This window comes from Suricata suricatta, chromosome 6, assembly GCF_006229205.1.
Source record: "Suricata suricatta isolate VVHF042 chromosome 6, meerkat_22Aug2017_6uvM2_HiC, whole genome shotgun sequence".
Lineage (NCBI taxonomy): Eukaryota > Metazoa > Chordata > Mammalia > Carnivora > Herpestidae > Suricata > Suricata suricatta.
The window spans coordinates 49,896,160-49,917,720 of NC_043705.1; the positions used below are offsets into that span (position 1 = coordinate 49,896,160).

Sequence of the window (21,561 nt, forward strand, 5' to 3'; positions counted from 1 at the left end):
TCTCTGCCTGACTTATTTTGCTTAGCATGACACCCTCCAGGTCCATCCACTTTGCTACAGATGGCCAGATTTCATTTTTTCTCATGGCCATGTAGTACTCCAGTGTGTACATATATACCACATCTTCTTGATCCATTCATCAGTTGATGGACATTAAGGCTCTTTCCATGATTTGGCTATTGTTGACAGTGCTGCTATGAACATTGGGGTACATGTGCCCCTGTGCATCAGCACTTCTGTATGCTGGTGTTATGGGGAGTACTATTGCTGGGGAGTCCTATTGACAGTTTTTTGAGGAACCTCCACAATGTTTTCCAGAGCGGCTGTACCACTTTACATTGCCACCAACAGTGTAGGAGGGTGCCTGTTTCTCCACATCCTCACCAGCATCTATAGTCTCTTGATTTGTTCATTTTAGCCACTCTGACCAGTGTGAGGTGGTATCTCAGTGTGGTTTTGATTTGTATTTCCCTGATGATGAGTGATGCTGAGCATCGTTTCATGTGCCTGTTGGCCATCTGGATGTCCTCTTTGGAGAAGTGTCTGTTCATGTCTTCTGCCCATGTCTTCACTGGATTATTTGTTTTTCAGGTGTGGAGTTTGGTGAGTTCCTTGTAGATTTCTAACAGGATCTTTAAATTACTAGAAGATAAAAGAGGAGGGGCAAAAGTTCTTAGTCTTAACCTTGAGGTACATCTGGTAAGACCTTGTAAATCCAAATCAACCTTATCTTCCTTCCCTTCAGCGGGTAGGAACAGCCAGGCAGTACCTCTGCCTGGGCACGTCTTGTCTGTTCCCTCCTGGAATGTGATGGGGACCAGAAGCTGATAGCAAGATAATGGACTGAGATGCTCTATGTGAGTTAGTTCTTACATTTCCACTGCAATCTTCTGTTTGACATTAATTTCCAGACTCTCAGGGAGATCCTTATTTAAATGCGTGAATTCCAAAGAACATCCCAGATTAGTGTGGATTGTTCTTTTAAATCATTTGTTCTTTTAAAACAATTTAAATCAATTGTTCCTTTAAATCAGAGCGGATGCCCTCACTGCCATTGTTCCTGCCCACCTTGACCCCTGCAGGGCAATAATCCTGTCCTGCCCTTTACCACATATTCTCCCTCTTATTTTTGGCTTGCATCTCTGAATGCTTTTCCGATTCTCTGCATTTTTCATGAAACCTCTGATGTTCCCAATTCTGCATTCCAGACAACTGAACTGCTAATGTTGGCTCTTTACGGAAACTGGCCGATGTGTCCTTGCCAGGATACAGGCCTTCAGCTCCTGTTGGCTGACAAGCCGGCAGACCCCTTAATGTGTCTGAAGGCCTTTTTCTTCTTAAGTCTTGGTTTTCCCTTTTCTCAGAGACCTTAGGAAGTCTCTTGTTCTGTGATGAGGTGTTATATCTGTAAATCCCACCTTTCTTTCTAAATCCCACCTTCTCTTTCCCCCTATTCCTATTTCCCCCATTTTTCTTCTTCAGAAAAAAGGTCTCTTGGATGTTTTTTTTTTTCCCCTTCCTCCCTTACCTTAGTTCCTGTCCGCAGCATCCCTGAAGATTGTCTGCAAGTATTTGTGTGTGGGTCTGGGGAGGGGTGGACTTTGGGGAATGTGTAGGCAAGACCCAGGACTAAACATTCACCATTTCTTGCTTAGTGTGGCTCCAGAAGATGGGGCTTGGGAAGGTGAAGAGCCCTGGAGAAAGGAACACAATCTCCTTCCTGGCTTGTTTCTGTCTTGTCTAAAGACTATAGCTCTGCCTCCCACTGATGCCCAGGGCAGCTCTGTCTTCCTGTAGCTGGGCTGCAGGGGTGCAAGAGCACCTGACCCCAGGGGTCCCAAACTAGGTTCAGCCACTTGCTGCTGACAAAATCCAAAAACAGAAAGACAAGTGGTGGAGAAACAAGAAAGGAATTAATGCAGTGAGGCCAACTCTGGGAAGATAGTGGACTGGCCTTTTGTCCAAAAACTGTCTGCAAAGTGTCAAGAATACCTCCAGATTTATATAAAGAAAATGTGGGACACAGGTGGGTGGGTATGTGCGGGTGGGCAGGGAAGGTTAGGTTGATCATGGTCTTAGGGTCAATCACTCGGGGGTCTTGCTGGCTCAGGGCAGTCCTTATTGCTTGAAGGAGTAGTTTCAGTTCCCCTCAGGGGAGGCTTTGCCTCTAGGCTCCTTTGCTTGAGTTAAGAGATGAGCTGCAAAGAACTTACTCAATTAGAAGATTTGAGGTCAAAATGGAGGAAGTTGAAGTGTTCTTTCATTTCCAGACACCAGATAGGAAAAAAACCCTTCTTTATTGTTGGTAACCATAATGGCTGACCTATGTGGTCTGCTTATTATGCACTAAGCTCAGGACAGCAATTATTTTATTAAGTCCTTGCTCTGAAGAAGTTCTGACGGGTGGGCCCTGTTTTACAGATGAGGTCACAGAGGCCCATGAAGTGGCAGAGCTCTGCTAGAAACCCAACTCTGACCCCAGAACTGGAATACTTGCCCTAGCCCCACGCTGAAACCAGTCACTCCTGTTCTGGGACTGCCCTGCCAGTGTCTTCGGAGTTGTCACATTATTTGGGAAGCTGCATCAGCGCTCTCAAGAGGAAGGGACATTTTGAGTAAATCAACAAGGACAGGCAGCGCATTCTGGCCTGTCAGGCAAATCCTTCTTCTCCAGGAGAAAGCTGCGGTTCCCTGTCACTCTGGGGCACTGTCTGGTCTCCCAGACGTACGCACTGCAGCATGGTTATCCTGTGAGTCTATCTGGTGTGGCTTGTTCGGGATCAGTCTTGAGCGTTTCATTTCTTTTTAGCCCCAGACAGAATCATATCCAGTCCTTCTGTCCCTTCCCTTTTTGGAGGCACATGTCTTCTTTACCCAGAAGTAATCAACCAGCCGGGGCTGAGTGTGGTTGGAGTAATCTCTCGTTTCCACTCCCCTAATAGGCTGGACTTCTGTACTTCTGGAGCCTCTCGGGCACACTCCCTCCTGATACAAGATCCAACTGTGTGTCTTCTGTTGTCTCTTGTAGACCAGCGATGCCTGGAACTTAGTGCATAGCCCATAAATGCTTGTTGAATGAGTGAATGAATATTTGAAGCTTTCAATATGTACAATTACGGAATTCTGACAGAACTGCTGTAATGTTCCCCTTGGAATAGAGCCATGTGCTTAATTTCAGGAGAGAAGGATTGTGGCAACTATATTATACTGACTTTTGTCTCTTTTGATAGGTTCTAGTTCATCCCAGACCTCTCCCAGGCCTGCCAAACAGAAGCCCACACACTTTTACACCCACACACTAAGTAGGTAAGATGTAGCTTGATGAGTAAAGGGCTTGAGCCATCCCAGCTCACTATTTCCATTTAGGTACTTGGAAGTAAGGTAAGATTTGTCCTTTTGTTAGGCTAGACTCATTATCATCATGTTTATATGAAGCCATCGGGCCAGAGCAGTTAGGTGCGACACTGTATCAGATGCTGTATTTTTACAGAGATATAAAACTTCATTTCCAACTCTGGAGGAGAGAATCAGGCCTTATCAAGATCACCAGGCAGAGCGTGTTATTTATAAACCCAACTAGCTTATCACTGATGAGAATCTAACCTTCACTGAGAGACACTTTTAAAGATTTCTCTATTAATTTTTGCTTCATCACTTCAGAAAATCTTTAGCTAGGCCTGATCAGTTATTTCTGGCTGGATATAAAGTCCATTTTCAGAATACTGTTTGGCTTTTTGTTCCTTTCCCCTCCATTACCCACCCCCTACCCTGACTCATCTCTTCTAGAACCTTCTCTTTCCTTCCCAAAATACTGGGAGTGATTTACTAAGTGCATTTCCCAGCCAGCTCCACTGGCTAGAAAAACCAATTTACAGGAACAAAGTGTCCCCATGTTATCACTGGGTCATGGTCCAAAATTCATTTGCGAATCAGTTATTGGAATTAACAATGTTTTTTTTCTCCTAGAAACAATGGTGGTGGAGGGTCCTCAGGATATCCCTCTGAAGCCATTCTATCCATAATAAAAGCTAAATTGTAATGCAAGTTAGGGATCTAGAAACGGAAAGAATATATATGTGGTACAGAAGAAAATACGAGGGAAAGAAAAAGGAGACGTGGGAGAAGGAAGATTTTCCTCTCTGTCTTTATTAATGAAGTTCTGGGCCAGGGCCACAGCTCATAATAATCAGGTCCTATGGACAAAGCCTCTTGTGGTCTCAGAGCAAGAAGAAGTTGAAGTTCAGGGTTTGACCCATGTTAAACGAATGTCAGGTTACACAGCAACATTGCTGGCTATTAAACCCCCTGGGGTAAGCATGTTGCTACCAACGCATTTATTCCTCTGAAGCAAATCTGCAAAGGAAATTAGCAATCAGAAAGCTGTGTGGTTAGCTGCATATAGATCAGGGTATCAATTGCTGTAGGACTGGACAAAAACATCTTTAGGCCCTACTGTTCTCTCCTCAAGGCACAGCATGCAAAATCAAGGCTCAGGGCTTGCTTCTTTCAGTCTCTCTTTTCTAGGCCATCTGTCTCTTGGCTAGACACCTTCTTGCTTTAACTGTGGTGATATCTTCGATTAGATTAGAGCCAGCATTTGTAGGCATGAAAGCCATTCTGATCCTTTAAAATTAATGTAGTATCACTTGCTCTGTTCTGATATAACACGTATGGATTTGGTAGTTTAACTAGCAGAAAACAATTTACTTTCTATGTTATCAAGGATAACTTCACCTTAATGTTTCCAACCTCCTCCTTACCATGTTCCAACCATACCTTCAACTAGACACCACGACTATTTTATGTGTGTATGGGAAAGCAGGATAAGTGTATCTTATTCCATAAAATCATTCCACAAAATTAAAAATGTTTGCTGCCTCAAAACCTTTTTAGAAGTAGCAGCAATATAAATAGGAATAAATCTAGTCATTATTAACTTTTGAGATTCCTCCTTTCCCTTATAGCAAATGATCTCAGCTAGATAGTAGAAAGAAGTGGACAGGCTCATTTATACTAATGTGTAAATTACCAGCTAACACCTCTCATAACATCTGAACATTTTTTGTCTTTTGAAAAGAAGGTATAGAAATAGATATGCACCCTTAACCAGTATTATTTCAGGCAGTGTAAGCATTTATTTCACAGAGTAGAAAATTCAGGGAGTGCTGTGGGAAAGATTTCAGGTTCAGACTGGTCTTTTGCTCAAGAGCTCAGCTTCCCTCCGTTCATTACAGTATGGCTTCCCCCCCCCCCCCAACACAAATCTCAGAGATTCACAAGACTCTAAAGCTTATCACAAGGATTTTCCTGGCAGTATTATCAGGACCTCTAGTTCAGGGGTGAGAGTGGGGGAGGCTGCTCAGGGGAGTGATGGCAGCTGCTACCACCTTTGAACAGTGGGAGACCCTTTTCATCCGTTTCTGTTGTTCACGTTTCTCATCTCTTTACAAATGCCACGTTCCTTTCATTTTTTGGTATTGCTTTTAAAAATGAGCTTGGTGCCTTCTGCCTTCATGATTTAAGCATTTCCCTTATATCTTTCTGAAATCATTACTGTTCTCTCTCCTCTCCTGCCTTTCTCCTATTTCACCTAGCCTTAATTCCCAGGATCCCACCATATCAAGATTTTCTTGTTTCCTAGCAACTCTGATGCTGATTTTGCTGGGTTGATCTCCTCCTTCATTAGTGTCCACATTCTTCCCCACCCTGACCCCCCCTCCCCCCGTTTGGGAAGATTTTTTTCTCCCAGTAATGCGAGTACCTAAGACATACCTCACCCTTAGTTCCACAAACCGCTGTATTCTGCCTCTCATTGCTGAATACTCACAGAGGCCCCCAGCAGCTGCGCCTGACCAAGAGAAAAATGGATGATTTAGTGACATCATGTGCCCTGTAGCCACTAGCCACATCTAGACTAATCCCCAATTCTGCATCTGGACTAAGAATAATGGTCCACAGGGCACCTGGGTGGCTTAGTGGGTTAAGCGTCAGACTCTTGATTTCAGCTCAGGTCTTGATCTCATGGGTTGTGACATCAAGGCCTGCATCGGGCTCTGTACCAACAACACAGAGCCTGTTCAGGATTCTCTCTCTCCCTCTTTCTCTGTTCCTACTCAGCTTGTGCATACGCACTCTCTCTCAAAACAAATAAATACATAAAAAAAGAAAAATGGTCCTTACCCAGGGTAGGGCTGGGAAATTATATAAGACAAGTTTTGTTTTTGCTTTTTTAATGTTCACATTGCAATACAAGCATGCTGTGTGTGAGAGTTGGCCAGAGTGACCTCTGATGGCCTCTGCTGTCCTTTTGTTCTATGAATCTTGGCCTCAAACAAAGCAAACCAGATGGGGACACCAGTGCTAGGGACCATGGGTATAATTACGATATATTTCACAAGAAGCCTTGCCACCCTCATTCACAGAGGGCAAATGATATTTCCTTATAAATGCTCTAGCGCTTTAAAGAGATTCTTTGTCATCAGTTGCCAAGAATCTCAGTGACCTGGTTAAACATTCAATGTACTGGCTCCATGAGTATGTAAAAAATCATTTTATTTGTGTCTGAAAGTTTAAGAAACGAAAATATGGTCAGTACCAAGAGGCTCAAAGTGTTCTCAACACGTGTGAATACTCTCCTTAAATTAGTCTGTACAACCATCCAACAAATATTGTTTGAGTGCCTACTGTGTGCGAGGCACTGTGTTAACGCCTTAGGGATACCGCTCAGGGAGTAAGAAGGGTCCATGGTCTGCTATCATGGAGGCGACAATAATCTTCAAAAATCAGGATTTTTTTTTCTGAAATGCAGAAGGCTGAGCTTTCACAGGGGCCCATGCTGTATTTTACCTACCGAGGATAGATATTTGGATCCTCATCTTATTTCTCCTGCTGGATTAAAAACCACTTACCTCAGAGCGCTCGGCTGTGCTTTCCTGATGTTTGGCTCACAGGTCCATCAGCACCCTTCTCCCACGGGTATAATGGCTGGTGCACACTGAGTGCTGGCGTCACACCCTGAGCATTTAGGACTTTGCTTCGCCCAAACAACAATCCTAAAAGAAGCTGCTATCATGGATCCCGTTTAGTGGTGTTCTTACCTTGGTCTAGATGGAGCACTGTGGCCCAGCCCCAGGCTCAGCTCCTCCTACATCCTTCCTCTCCCCTTGCTCGCTGCTGTCGCCATGTTGGCCTCTTGCTGTCCGTTGGCCACACAGGCTTGCTTCCACCCCAGGGCCTTGCTCTTTGTCTTGATCTGCTCTGTCCAGACTGTCACGTGAGGCCTCTGCTGACTCACCCAGGACTCTGCCCCACACATCTTGGAACAAGTATTCCTTGACCTGTCTCATATATAGCAACCTCCTGTGTTCACTGTCTCACCCTGCTCCATTTCCCTCATAGCATTTATCACTACCTGACATAATACATGTCTCTTATTTCACTTTTAATCACTGTTTGTTAATATCTGAATGCCAGCTTCACTTGGGAAGGATTTTGTCTGGCCCAGAGCTAGATCCCTAGCATCTAGGTTAGGCTGGGCCCGAAGGATGTCCTCAATAAATATTTGTTAGATAAATAAAACCCTATTTTATAGATGAGAATATTAAAACTTAGAAAAATTAAGTGACTTCTTCAAGGCTATACAACTAGGAAATACCAGATATGGGAATTGAACTTGAGTCATCTGATATCAAAACCTGTATTCTTTTTTTCTTAGTTTTTTTTTTCTTTTAGAGAGAGAGAGACAGAGAGCAGGGGAGGGTCAGAGCGGAGGAGAAAGAGAATCCTAAGGTGGCTCTGTGCTATTAGCGCAGATCTCACAAACCATAAGATCATGACCTGAGCCAAAACCAAGAGTCAGACACTAAATTGACTGAGCCATCCAGGCGACCCCAAAACTCATATTCTTAACCAGTGTGTGTGTGTGTGTGTGTGTGTGTGTGTCTGTCTGTCTTCTCCATCCAGCTCTCAGATTTTTGGCAAGGACTATTTGTTTTATATTTTGCAGCCTAGATGCTTAAAGAGATGGACACGTGGTGGAGATTTTATATATAAAAATTTATTTATATATAAATAAATTTTATAAAATATATGGTCAGCTTATAAGTCATGTTTCTGATGGGGACACAATGTAGACACAAAGCCCAAAAGCCCAAGGACCATAAATACCTGAATACATGGCTAGCTTATCACCAGAGGCAGCTTAGGCAGCGTGAAAAATAAAGTCTAGAGTTAAGTATAATCATTGAACTTTCCTTTTAGCAGCCAGAGGTATCATCCCATACCTAGACTTAGAGTACACACGCAAGTTTAAATACCTGTAATGCTTCGCTAATCTTCCAAAGACTTCTTTATAATGAGATGGAGCCATGGTGAAAATGTGCTAGTCTTTAAAACAAAGATAAATGGTCACAGGATTTAACACTGGCTCTGAATGTGCACCAGACAGCAGATGGAATATTCACTTTTACTGAGAGGGTTTGATAAATAATCTCAATGACATTGGAGGCATGTAAACAATAAAAGATTTATTTATTTTGTTACTTAAATGCAGAACTCTGGACTCTACCGAGTAAATATTAGGTCAGTAGAAATCAGTGGTAGAATAATTAGCAACTGTTGTGTTTCTTTACAGTTGATCCATTTCTTCCTTCTAACATTTGGGTCCCTTTGCACAGCTCAGTCTCATCCCTCAGCAGAAGGAAGGAGGAGATGTAACCAGAGCCGTCCCTTGGGATTGGCCCATGTGAGCCAAGAGGGTCAGATCCTCCCAGCTGGCTGGCTAGTGGGGCGTCTGCCGTTGGTGTTCCAGCATCAGGGCTGTGCAGATAAGATACACATCTCCCTTTTCCAGCACAGTGATTTTTGTCACTTACTGTGCATCCCTTTTGTACGCTAAAATGATTGGCATCCTTGTTTCCTGCCCATTTCCCTCATCACTCTTCATCATAGCATCCTGCCCTTTCCCCAGACACATTGTTGTTGATTTTCATTAGCTCTGAGGCAAAGAAAATGTGTGGCCCAGCTGAAGGGTATTACACCAGGGAAGCAACATTTCAAAGCTTAATTGCTTGTCTCTTGAAAGGTGCTTTCTAAATTAAACCAGCATGTCTCTCTTGCTTCTTGAACACTTTTTCTTTCTGTGGGAAGATGGAGCCAGTCTCGTATGAGATGGCAAAAAGGAGGCGGCAGCCATGTTCCTCTTGTCCACCCAGAACCTCCTCAGAGCCCTGACTGCCCTGCTCAAAGGTCTGCTGAAGGAAAAGGGGGCAGGCGGTGCTGGCCTGACACCAGAGGTCAGAGAGACTGCTGAGAGGGCTGGGCTCTACTTGGTGGTCTATATTTTGTATCTAAGAAACAATTCTCCATGCTGAGTTCATAGACTTTCTCCTACATTGTTGTCTAAAGATCCTTTAGTTTTACCACTCACATTTGGATTTGGTTTCTGTGTATGGTATGAGGTAAGGATCAGATTTCATTTCTCTGTATGAAAAATTAACTATCCCAATCCCATTTATTAAATAGCTCATCCTTTTCCTGCTGATACAGTATTTGTTGTTATAAATCTAGTTTCCATATACACATGAGTCTGTTTTGAAGCTTTCTGGTCTGTTCCAGCCTCTATTTGTCTGTTCCTTATACTACAGAGTCTAAATTTCTAAACCTTTATAACAGTTTTGCTAGGGAGTAGTGCTGGCCCCCTGCCCCCACCTTTTTCTTCCTCAGAGATGTTAGTTTTTGCTCTTTGAACCTAAATGTGCGCGCACGTGCACACACACACAGGGTTTATTGAGTTCCATGAAAAACCTAGTTGGGAATCTGGATTTGCATTGATTTTAGAGATACATATTTTTAAGAGAATGTACATCTTTATAATGAGTTTTCCTATCCAATAGCATGGGATACTGTTTTCTTTGTTTACATCTTCTCTTTCAGTAAACTCTTACAATTATAATTTTCTCCAAAAAGAGCATATACATTTATAAAAATTTCTTTCTTGGTATTTTTTTGGTTTGTTTTGTAAATAACATCTTCAAATAAATTACACCTTTTATTTTGACTAATGCATAGAAATGCCATTGATTTTTGAATATAGATTTTTTTAATTTAGCAATTTTCCTACTAATTCTAATAATTCATCTACAGATTCTTGGGATTTCTTAATGAACAATCACAGTACCTACAAATAGTGATGGTTACATATAATTTTTTCCCTTTTCACTCTGAATGTACAGAATGTCTAGTCCAATGTTGAAAAGGAGTAGCAGAAGCAGATCTCTTTGTAGGTTTCCTGATGTTGAGCATTCTGTCATTAAGTATGCTGTTTATTGTAACTTATGTTTAGAAAGTTTCTTTTTATTCCCAATTTAATAAGAGTTATGTTTTGGGTTAAAGCTGAATGGATGTTATATTTTATCAAATGCTCTTCATCTCCTGTGAGGATCGTTAAGTGTTTACTCTGAGAATGTATTAGTATGATGAATTGCAGGGGCACCTGGGTGGCTCAGTTGGTTAAGCAGCCAACTTTGGTTCAGGTCATGATCTCGCAGTTCATGAGTTTGAGCCCCGCGTCAGGCTCTGTGCTGATAGCTCAGAGCCTGTGTCTCCCTCTCTTTCTGCCCCTCCTCTGTTCTCTGTCTCTCTGTCTTTCAAAAATAAATAAATGTTAAAAAAAAAAAAAGTATGATGAACTGCATTACCCAGCTATTTAAGGGTAAGCCACGCTTCCATTCTTGAGACACACCCACCTTGGTCAGGAGGTTTTATCTTTCTTTACACATTGATGAATTCAGTTTCTCAATTGTTTAGGAGTTTTGCATCTACTTTATCAGTTATATTGTCTGTCGTCTTCTCAACACCCCCCTCCCCTTGACTAGCTAGATGATGGACATTCCAGACTCATGGAATGAGTTGGATGATATCCTCTTTTTTTAATGTTTTCTTTCATACCTTTATTGGGGTATAATTTATATATAGTAACATTCACCCTTTTTAAGTGTTTGGTTTAATTGCTTTCAGAAAAATGCACGTTTTCCAATCATTACTACATTTAGTTTTACAATACTTCTGTCCCCTGAGGAACTGGGGACAATAGATATGTGGATCTTTGTTTTTTTATCCAGTCTGTCAATCTTTGTTTATTGATTGGAGTGTTTGGCACATTCACATTAATGTCATAATTGATATGCTTTTATTTAGGCATCCTTTTTGCTGTGTGTTGTCTATTTGTCTGATTTCTCTCCTGTTGTTCTGTAACGGCAGGAATGTCAGTTGCACTTGCTGTGTTGGAGTTGGGGACTCTTGCTAGAGTGTGTTAGTAAGGCTTCATATACATGGCATAAGGTCAGCTGCTTTCGGGAACGTGTTTTTTTCTATTCTGATCAGAAAAGAACATTAGAAGGAGTTCGTATATGGAATGGACAATGAATATTAATTTGTAGGGCTATGTTAATTTTCGCATCCTCTGACATAATATATTCCAAAGAGATCTGGACTGTCTAGACATCTTGTAGAATATCACATTGATGTATTACATCATGCTGATGGGGGCAAATGAGCAAAAGGAGGTAGTACACTGAAGTCAACTTAAGACCCATGGGCTCTAGAGAGTGTAAGAAAAGCTCTATGACAATTCAGGAACCAGCCACTTAAGTGAAGTTTTTAGGGTCTAGTGGTCAAGGGTGTGGTAAGCAATCTCTGCCAAAGTAAAAGAAAAAAGATTGCATCTTGCACTTCCTACCACAGAGATGGAAGCACAGTGCCTGGTAAGCCACATTGGGATCTAGAGACAGTGCATTCAACAAGTGGGAGTATTGTTCTGGCCCATATACCTAATGACACAGAAGGCCATCAGCGTTGAAGGGGACCCCAAAATAGAAAAGAGCTTAGCAGCAAGTCATGGCCATGGTGCCATATAGGTCATGTAGTCTAACAGGTTCTATGGTGTTAGAGGTACCTCTGGTAGGAAAAGATTCAGTGTGAAATTAATAGCAAGCTTCTGTGGGAGAATGGCATTGCAGGCCTCTGGGGTTCTGGAGCAAGGTCATGACATTTGCGGCAGAGAAATATATGCCTTTTGAAAAAAAGATTTTGGCCAATAGGGACCAGGTAGAGCTAGAATGCTTGGTTATTTGGATCAGCAAATGATCCTGCACCTGGAATTATCCCTGTTGATCTGGAGTGTATCAGATCTATCAAGTCAAAAGTTGGATAAGCCAACTCTTGGTCTGTTATAAAAAGGAATTGTTACAGGCTCAAGCCTAAGCCTACGAGAGCCCAAGTTAACTGCATGAGCAGGTTGCCTACACTTCCATTATTCACTATAGTTCCATCAGCACCCATCTCCCAGGTCACACTGATGGTTGTAGGGAGGATCTCATATGATCAGCTGACGGGGGAAGAAAAGTCTGAACTTGGTGTACAGTTGAGTTGACTCAGTATATGGAGACAAGCTGAAAACAGTGCTACATTAGAGCCACAGTCAAGGGTGACCTTGAAAGGCAGAGAAAAGTGAAAATCTTCCCAAGATGCAGTGCTGCAAGTGACACACCTAGTCTTTGACTTTGAGTGATAAAAGAAGTAACTAAACGTAAGACTGTATATGCAGATCCCTAGATCATGGTCCAATGGCCTGGCTGGTTGGTTAGCAGCCTGGAAGGAAAACAGACTGTCTCACTATTCTCTGTCTTCTAAGTTTCCACTGGAAGAGAGAGACTTGTAGGAACCATGAAATTTGGTTGCTTCCTGAACACATAGGGAGAAAAGGACCCATACAGCACAAGGGGTAGTCTGTGGCAGCATGGAGATGAACTGCTCAAATTTCCTTCAGAAAAGCCTACTGCGGTCTGCAGTTGACCAACAACTTTTAGTTACTGCCCCTTTCTATCTGCTGTAGTTTTCACACCAAGGTTATAATTTCCCTGGCTGCTACTAGTTAATGACTCAGCATCATGAGGAGTACTAAAGGCATTTTGGCCTAATGCCAGACACATCAGCTTAATCAAGACTTTCTTAGAACTGTGTTGCAATCTGAGACTCTATCTCCACAATTCTTCTTATCCATTCTCCTTTCACAGCCTGAAGGATATTTCCACCTCATCCTGATCTCTCCCCTTTTGTCCTTCACAGATGTTCCCTACAATATTGTACATATAATCCTATGTTGGGGTCTGCTTTTCAAAGAGCCCAAACTAGCACTGTTAAAATGTCTTTCATCACATATGAAGTGATATAAATTTAATCAAGATAAAATGGGTTAAGGATGGACATTGCATTATAAAACAAGGGCATATAGCTGAGAAGCCTATATGTGAGGTTAAATGAAATATAAAAAATTCTCATTCAAAAGGAGGCAAATGAAAGAAAAACAAATGAATCAAGAAAGAAGGTAAATAATAAGTAGCAAGATGGTAAAATTAAATCCAACCATACAATTAAATGTAATTGGACAAAATGCTCCCATTAAAAAAAAAGGTAGAGAATGTTAGATGGAATAAAAAGGAAAAATCCAACTGTATGTTGTTTATGAGAGAAACATTTTAAATATATAAAGTCACAAAAATGTTGAAACAGGATGGAAAAATTATACCATGTAAACACTAATTATAAGAAAGCTGATGGTGTTAATATCAGACAAGATAAACTTCAAGTTAAATAGCATTAATAAGAATAAAGGGAGATGTTTTATAATAATAGAAAAGTCAATTCATTAAGAAGTCAGGATTAAGAACTAAACAAATCCATAATTAGTTTTTAATACTCCTGTCTCAGTAAGTGAAAGAACAAGTCGATTGAAAAATAGCAACAATATAGAAGAGGAGTTGGCAAATTACAGCTGTAAGGACTCAGGTTTGAGACAATAGAAGGGCACACATTGCCCGAGGCAAGAGGGACCACCCTTGTAATACCTTTAACATTCCTAAGGGCAGGCCTATTGCTTAAGGCTAGTTACACCCTATGTGAGGGTCCTGGGTCCTGGGTCTACTCTGATTGGTTAAAACTCTAAATGTTGTAATTGGATAAATCTGTTGTCAATAATATTGTGTAATAATAATTGGATCACTGTGCCTATGTCACAATTTCCTGTAACTCCCCCTTCCCAAACCCATAAAAGCCCTACCCCACCTTTGTTCAGGGCTCGCTCTCAGCATGGATCCACCACGCCGGTAAAGTCTGTGAGCCCTTAGGCCCTGGTGAGCCTAAACCCATAATAAAGCCCTTTGCTTTTGCATGCATGACTCGGTCTCCCTGGTGGTTTCTGGTTTTTGGGGACGATAAAGAAATCTTGGGTATTACACAGCCTTTTGGTTAAATCTGGCCATCCTATTTGTTTATGTATGGTTTGTAGCTATTTTGCACTAAAGGGGCAACATTGAGTAGTTGGTACAGAGAGTATGTGGCCTACAAAACTGAAAACAGCCCTTGACAGAAAAAGTTCACTGATTATAAGAGACTTCAATAATTCAGACAACTAACTTAATCTAATTAATATTTATAAAACACTTATCTAACACTTAGAGTTCACAATCTTTTCAGTATTCCTGGAATGATACAATGATATTGCTTAGCAATATTAAGTTTCAATACATTTCAAATGATTGTATGTTCTTTTTACCATAATTAAATTAGAAATCGATAACAAAAAAGATAACTATAACACGCAATATATGTTTTTTGAAACTTAGCAATATATTTTCTAAATAATCCATGGATGAAAATGGAAATCATGAGGGAAATGAGAAGTGTTTTGTACTGAAACAAGCAACAACATGGCAATAAATGCCTATCTATGAATAATTACTTTGTAAATGGGCTAAATTCTCTAATCAAAAAACACAGGGTGACAGAGTAGATGAAACAAAAAAGGTCCCATCCATATGCTGCCTATAAAGAGACTCATTCCAGACCTAAAGACACCTGCATATTGAAATTGAGAGAATGGAGAAACATTTATAATGCAAATCTATGTCCAAAGAAAGCTGGAGTAGCAAGACTTACATGAGACAAAATAGACTTTAAAGCAAATACTGTCAACAAGAAGGTATAGCAATATTTATGCACCTAACAGGAAAGTACCCAGATAAATAAAACAGTTAATAACAAAATTTTTTTTGATAGTAATACAATAATAGTGGGAACTTTAACACTCCATTAACATTGATGGACAGATCATCTAAACAATAAAATCAACAAGGAAATAGTGGCTTTGAATGACACAGTAGGCCAGATAGACTTAACAGATATTTTCAGAACATTCCATAATAATACATAATTATTATATTTTCAAGTTCACATTAAACATTCTCCAGAATAGATCAGATAGTAGGCCACAAAAGAAGTTGCAACAGTGTGAGCAGGGGAGAGTCAGAGAGAAGGGAGATACAGAATCTGAAGCAGGCTCTGGCCAATTAATCTTTGATGACGCAGAAAGGACTATGCAGTGGGAAAAAGTCTCTTCCACAAATGGTGCCGGGAAAACTGGACATCTACAAGCATAAGAATGAAACTGGATCACTTTCTTACGTTATACACAAAAATAAACTGATTTAAGGCCTAAATGTGCAAGCTGAAACCATAGACATCCTAGAAGAGGGCACAGGCAGTAATGTCTCTGACATCAACTGCCTCAACATTTTTCTAGATATGCCTCCTGAGACAAGGAAAACAAAAGCAAAAATAAACTATTGGGACTCCATCAAGATAAAAAGCTTCTGCACAGCAAAGGAAACAATGAATAAGACTAAAAGGCAATCTACAGAACAAGAGAAGATATTTGCAAGTGATGTATCTGCTAAAGGGTTAGTACTCAAAAAATATAAAGAACTTACAAAAAGCAACTCCCCAATTAACAAATAATTTGATTTAAAAAATAATAGAAGGGGCACCTGGGTGGCTTAGTCAGTTGAGCGTCTGACCCTTGGTTTTGGCTCAGGTCATGATCTCGCCATTTGTGAGTTTGAGCCCCACACACCGGTGGTGTGGAGCCTGCTTGCGATTCTCTCTCTGCCCTCCTCACTCATTCTTTTTCTTTATCAAAATACTAAAAAATGAACAAAAAAAAGCAAAAATAAACTCTTGGGACCTCATCAAGACAAAAAGGTTCTGCACAGCAGAGGAAACAATCAGCAAAACTAAAAGGCAACTGATGGAATGGGAGAAGAAATTTGCAAATGACATATCTCAAAAAGATTATCAAACTCAATACCCAAAAAACAAATAATCTAATTAAGAAATAAGTAGAAGACATGAAAGACATTTTTCCAAAGAAGACATTCAGATGGCCAATAGACCCATGAAAAGATACCCAACATCACTCATGATCAGGGAAATACAAATCAAAACTACAATGAAATATCACCTCACACTTGTCAGAATGCTTAAAATAAAAAACACAAGAAACAATAAGTGTTGGCGAGAATGCAGAGAAAAAAACCTTTTTGCACTGTTGGTGGGAATGCAAACTGGTGTGGCCATTGTGGAAAAATTGTATAGAGTTTCCTCAAAAGGTTAAAAATAGAATTACTTTACTATCCAGTAATGACATTACTGGGTATTAACCCAAAGAACACAAACACTAATTCAAAGAGATACATGTATCCCTATGCTAATAGCAGCATTATTTACAATAGCCAAATTACAGAAGCAGCCCAAGTATCCATCAGGAGATGAATGGGCAAAGAAGATGTTATATATATGCATGCAATGGAATATTATTTGATCATAAAAACAATGAAGTCTTGCCATTTGCAATGACCTGGACAGAGCTAAAGAGTAGAATTCTAAGCAAAATAAGTAAGAACAAAACAAATACCATAATTTCACTCCTACATGGAATTTAAGAAACAAAAGAAATAACAAAGGAAAAAGAAAAGAGACAAACCAAGAAATAGACTCTCACCTATAGAAAACAAACTGAAGGTTACCAGAGGGAAAGTGGGTGAGGAGATGGGTAAAATAGGTCATTGGGATAAAGGGTAAACTTAACATGATGAGCACTGAGTAATGTACAGAATTTTGAGCCTTTACATTGTACACCTGAAACTACTAGAAGGCTGTATGTTAACTATACTGGAGTCAAAATTAAAAACTTAACAAATATTTTGAACTGCATGGAAATGAGAGCACATGTCAAAAGTTGTGGGATGCAGGCATAGGAATACTTAGAAATTTATAGAATTAAATGCTTATATTAGACAACAAGAAAGGTATAAAATCAACAATCTAAACTTTTACCTAAAAAGCTAGAAAAAGAGCAAATTAAATCAAAATAAGTAGAACATAAAAAACCAGAAAGAGTGCAAATCAGTAAAACAATGGTAAAATCAACAAAACCAAAAATTGTTTCATTGAAAAGATTAATGAAATTGATGAATCTAGAGCAAGATGGATAGAGAAAAGACAAAAAATATAAATCAACAATATAATTAAAGAAAGAGGACATCACTACAGCTCCTATAGACATTGAAGGGATAATAATAAAATATTATGAATAAATTTTATGAAAATAAATTTGGAAATTAAGATAAACTAGCCAAATTTACTGAAAGATGTAACTTAACAAAACCAGCACAAGAACTATAAAATGTGAAAAACCCCATATCTGTTTAATAAATGGAATTTATAATTAAAACTTTCACACAAAGAAAACTCCAGTCCAAATGGTTTCACTGATGTGTTCTAACATTTCTCAGTAGGAAGTAATATCAATCCTACTGAGAAATGTTAGAACATAATCAATTCCTTCAGAATAGAGAGGAAAAGGGGAATCCTTCCTAACTGACTTTATGAGGTCACCATAACTCTGACATCAAAAGCTGACAAGGACATTGAAAAAATAAATTATAGACCAATACCCTTCCTAAACCAAGATGAAAAAATCCTCAATAAATATTAGCAAATTGAATCAAACAATATAGAGAGAGGATAATACATCAAGACCAAGTGGGGGGATGTTCCAGGAAGGTAAGATTGGTATAATATTAGTAAATCAATAGAAGTCAGCACATTTACAGAAAAAGAAAATATATGATTAGCTCAAGGAATGCAGGAAATGATCTGACCAAATTCCAATATCCATTCATGTCAAAAGTAGAAGCTCTCAACAAAGTAGGCATAAAAGAAAACTTCCTCATCCTGATAAAAGCCATCTCTAACTATAACTAACATCATACAACAAAAGTAGAATACTGAATGCATTTTCCCCTACCATCAGTAACAAGGCAAGAGTGTCTGTTCTCACTACATGTATTCAGCATTGTACTGGAAATCTTACCCAAGGCAAAAAGGAAAGATTGAAAAAAAATGACAGAAGGATTGGAAAAGAGAAGTAAAACCATCTTTATTCACAGAAAATGGAGTTGTATACACAATTTGAATCCAAAGGAAGCTACCAAAAACTATTAAGACTAATAAGTGAATTTAGCAAGGGCACAGCATACAAAGTCAGTATCTAAAAATCAATTGTATTTCTATATACTAGGAATTAAAATGGGCAAATGAAATATAAAAGTTCATATTTACATTTACAGTAGCATTACAAAGCATAAAATATTGAGGAATAAGTTTATCAGAACATATGTAACATCCCTATACTGAAAACTAGAAACTACAAAACATCGTTGAAACAAATGAAGAAAACATAAATGAATGGAGAGATACACCCTGTTCATGGTTGATAAGACCCAGTGTTGTCAAGATGTCTTTTTTCCCAGTCTTTCCTAAAGATTCAATGTAATTCCTCCAAAGCAATCTACAAGTTTATTGTAATCCCTGTCAAAATACTAAACAGCATTTTTAAAAGAACTAGAACAATCCTAAAATTTATACGGAGCCCCAAAAGACCCTGAATAGACAAAGCAATCCTGAAAAGGAAGGCAAATGGAGATGTATTAATCCCAGATTTCAAGATACACTACAAAGCTAGAGTAATCAAAACAGTACAGGACTGGCACAAAAGCTGACAAACAGATCAATGGAACAGAATAGAGTCCAGAAAAACCCCACGCTTACATGGTCAATTCATTTATGACAAAGGAGGCAAGAACATACAACGGGAAAAAGTCTCTTCAACAAATGGTGCTGGGAAAACTGGATAGCTACTTGCAAAAGAATGAAACTGGACCACTTTCTTACACCATAAACAAAAATTAACTGAAAATGAAGTAAAGACCTAAATGTGAGACTTCAAACTATAAAACTCCCGGAAGAAAACATAGGCAATAATCTCTCTGACATCAGCCATAAAATCATTTTTTTTTTTAAGGCAAGGGGAAACAAAAGCAAAATTAAACTGCTGAGATTACACCAAAATAAAAGGCTTCTGCACAGTGAAGGTAACCAATCAATGAAACAAAAAGACAACCCACCAAAGAGGAGAAGATAGTTGCAAGTGAGATATCCCATTACGGGTTAATATCTAAAATATACAAAGAACTTCTACAACTCAGCACCAAAAGACAATCTGATTAAAAATGGGCAAAAGACATGAACAGGTATGTCCCCACATATTGTGTACAGATGACCAAGAGACAAATGAAAAGATGATCAACATCATTCATCATCAAATCAAAATTATAATAAGGTTACAATGGAGTACTATATGGCAATGAGAAAGAATGAAATCTGGCCATTTGTAGGAAAGTGGATGGACCTCGAGGGTGTCATGCTAAGCGACATAAGTCAGGCAGAGAAGGATAGATACCATATGTTTACATTCATAGGTCTAACAGGAGAGACCTGGCAGGGGACCAGGGGGAGGGGAAGGGGGAAAGAGAGTGGGGAAGAGTGAGGGACACAGATCAAGGGAGACTACTGAATACTGAAAACGAACCATGGACTGAAGGGGGAGGGGGAAGAAGGGAGGGGGTGATGTCATGGTGGGGGGCACTTGTGGGAAGAAGCACTGGGTGTTATATGGAAACCAATTTGACAATAAACTATTATAAAATTATAATAAGGTATCATCTTATACCTGTCAGAATGGCTAAAATCAAAGCACAAGAAACAAGTGTGGGCAAGGATGTAGAGGAAAAGAAAACCTCATGCACTGGTGGTAGGAATGCAAACTGGTGCAGCCACTATGGAAAGATAATGGGGATATTTCTCAAAAATTTAAAAACAAAATTACCATATGATCTAGTAATTTCACTACTGGATATTTACCCAAAGAATATAAAAGCACTAACTTCAGCTCAGGTCATGATTTGGCAGTTTGTGAGTTCAAGCCCTATCATCAGGCTCTGTGCTGACAGCTCAGAGTCTGGAGTCTGCTTCAGATTCTGTGTAATTCCAATTAAAATCCTAGCAGGGTGTTTTTGTTTTTTGTTTTTTTGTTTTTGTTTTTCTAGAAATTGTCAAGCTGATACTAAAATTTAGATAAAACATAAAGAGGAACTACAATAGTGAGAACATCTTGAAGGGCTCCTGGGTTAAGCATCCGCCTTGAGCTCAGGTCATGATCTCATTGTTCATGAGTCAGCGCTCTGCCTTGGCCGCTCTGCTGTCAGTGCAGAGCCGTCTTTAAATCCTTGGTCTCCCTCTCTTTCTGCCCCTCCCCCACAAGCTTGTGCACTCTCTCACGAGCTCTCAAAAATAAATAAAACTTAAAAGAAAACAACCTTGTAGAAAAATGCAAAGTTGGAGAACTTATATTCCCTACTTTCAAGAGTAAATTTAAAACCAAAGTAATTAGGACAGTTGGTAGTGACATAAGGATAGACAAACAGATCAACTGCGCAGAAGTAAGATTCCACATATAGAGTCACTTGGTTTTCTATAAAGGCACCATAGCAAATCAACAAGGAAAGAAAAGCCTTTTCCACAAATGATGCTGAATTAACTCTACAGCACAAAAATGAACCCCAAATGCTACCTTATACCATATACTAGACTAACCTCGAGATGAGTCATAGACCTGAATATAAGGATTTCCTAAGCCTCTTAAAGAAAGTTAGAAGAATATCTTTGTGAGTTTAGGACAGGCAAAGATTTTTGTCATTTGTTTTCTTTTGTTTCATTTTGTTTTTTAGACAGCAGATAGTAAGGAGTAACCACAAGAAAAAGAATTTTTAAAATTAGACTTCTCCAACAGCAAAAACTGCTCAGCTTTCTCCTGGTCTGAGGCAGACTTACTTATTTTCTGACAAACGATTTGTAACCAGAATATTTAAAGAATTCTCAGTATTAATAATAAAATACCCTGCAACCCCATATAAAAATTGAACAAGGAGTTGTACACTTAACAAAAGAAGGTATGCAAATGATCTGCCTGGACATGAAAATATGCTTAATATTATTAGTCATAAGAAATACAAATTAAAATGACAGTGAGATTCTCTTTCACTCCATAGGGTGGCTAAAATGGAAAAGAACACCATATATTAGTGAGAATGTATATTTGCTGACACAGTCTTTTCAGATAAATGTTTGGCTCTTTCTTACCAACTTAAACATATATCTGCAACTTTACTGAATTCATTGATCAGTTCTAGAAGGCTTCTGGTGGAGTTTGCCAGGTTTTCCATGTAGAGTATCATGTCATCTGCAAAAAGTGAAAGTTTGACTTCT

General features: G+C 39.4%; 1 long non-coding RNA gene across 1 annotated transcript in view; it reads right to left on the minus strand.

The window, feature by feature from the left end:
- LOC115293191 overlaps nucleotides 1–7,162 on the minus strand; it is an 18,900-nt gene extending 11,738 nt beyond the window's left edge. Inside the window, exons 1-2 of the long non-coding RNA XR_003909411.1 lie at nucleotides 7,098–7,162; nucleotides 5,773–5,848 (exon numbers count right to left, since the gene is read on the minus strand). This is a non-coding gene — a long non-coding RNA (uncharacterized LOC115293191). The remainder of the gene's footprint in view (nucleotides 1–5,772; nucleotides 5,849–7,097) is intronic.
- Between the last annotated feature and the right edge of the window lie 14,399 nt (nucleotides 7,163–21,561).